The sequence below is a fragment of the Pygoscelis adeliae genome, unplaced genomic scaffold (genome assembly GCF_000699105.1).
Source record: "Pygoscelis adeliae isolate BGI_AS28 unplaced genomic scaffold, ASM69910v1 Scaffold17, whole genome shotgun sequence".
Classification (NCBI taxonomy): Eukaryota; Metazoa; Chordata; class Aves; order Sphenisciformes; family Spheniscidae; genus Pygoscelis; species Pygoscelis adeliae.
This window is the reverse complement of record NW_008825234.1, coordinates 534,740-536,663: the sequence shown is the minus strand read 5'-3', so window position 1 is coordinate 536,663 and position 1,924 is coordinate 534,740.

Sequence of the window (1,924 nt, the reverse complement as noted above, 5' to 3'; positions counted from 1 at the left end):
ACAATGTTTTAAATTGAAAAGACACAGTCTGAAATCCTGTAAAAATTGTCAACTGTTAATGCAAAAGTGGGACATCATAAATGAGATTTTTCTCCTATCAAACTATGTTCCTCATTACTCCATGATTTACATATTGACTGCTGTGAAAGTTAAGCCTTTTTTAAAGAAAAAGGACCAGACCTGAGAGTGACTAGAAGGCTCCTTTCCAACTTGCATTTTGGTAAAAAGCATACTAGGAGGGGAGGAAGAATAATGTTAAATACAGTAAATATGAAAGGAAACAAAAAGCAGCTGCCTTCTTGCAGCCTTCTTTTCCACTTTTCCTTCCCTATCCTAATGTTTACATGTACTCCTTTCTTTCTGCGTTCTTCCCAATCTGTTGCTTCACATTCTAGCTTTTTTCATCTTCCCCTTTCTCTTCTACATAAATTTATGTAGTCTTGTAAATTCTGTAATTCCCCTGTTGTAACTTCCCTATTACAATTTACTCTGTTTAACTAGTTAAGAAGTTTAAGAACTGCATAAAAACATAAGCTCTTCCTTTGCTTGCAAGCTGTGGCAAGTGTAGTCCAACTAGCCTAGCATGACCTTCTGCTTAGGCGGAGAGAAAGGGATCCCTTACTGCTCTCTCTTGCTCAGACAGATGGTGACTTGTCTTCCTCCTTGGACAGGATTTTTAATTGTTTATAATTGTTTACAGTCTCTAGGTTCTGGTCAAAATTTTCTCATTACTCAGAAATGTCACCTGCTCCACTTAGTACACTAGGTAGTATTACATGGTGACAGACAAGACTAAATCAAAGGCCCCGCATACATGGATATTAAAATATTTTACTGAACCTACAGATGAAAGAAGGATATTCTAGTCATTGAATAGACTCTTCAAAGAGTCTTAAGCAGCAGAGAGCTGTGCTTAGGACATAGGCAAAAAGAAAAGGAGGAAATCAGATGGTGTATTGACTTGCGTTGATTAGAAACTCTTTCACTGAGCTTCTAAAGATATCTTAGATATTCATTTGAGAAATGAGGGATGGTTTTAGCTCAGCAAGTATGTGCATTATATGCATCAGGCACTGAGAACAAATTATCACTGTGAATTATCATTCAAGCATCTCAGTTCTCTATATACACGCACTTATGAATTTGCATTTCAACAGAATATGAAGCTGAATTATACGAAATCTATTTTAGATAACATACTCAAGCTTTGAGGGAGAAAATCTTTTCTAGAGCTACAAACCTTTTATCATTTTTGTCTATTTTGTGCTTGCCATTTTACAGATAAAAGACAGGAGCTTACTGGTAGAGGTAATCACTGAGTAGTGGAAACAAGCAAACAAAAAAATGAAAGAATAAGCATTATAGTAATAATAATTTTTTACAATTTCTTTATACATTTCAATGGATGCTGTTGTGTGTGTACGGGCATGTATGTGTTTTATGAAACAGATTTTTAAGTAAAACAATGGAGATCGATTTTTAGATGGGATGTCACTGAAGTGTCTAGTAGCACATCCAGGAGGGACTCTAAAGAACTGCTTATCCAAGAAGATGACCAGAAAGAAATTTTAACAGTTATGTTGTCTTCAGCTGTCCTTTTAAATTGTCAAGGGACCACAAAGCTTGCATGGTTTGAACTGATCTCTCAAAATGAGAATACAACAGGAACAGAAGGGAAAGGGAGCAGATAATTGACTGCATACATTTCTACATCTGTCATGTCCTTCTGATATTAATGCCTATAAGTCACTTTTAAAACACCTTCAGAACCTATCAGGGTGTTGTGGTTTAACCTGGCAGGCAGCTAAACACCACACAACCTTTCGCTCACTCCCCCCCCGCCGGTGGGATGGGGGAGAGAATCGGGAAAAAAAGTAAAATCCGTGGGTTGAGATAAAGACAGTTTAATAGGACAGAAATGAAG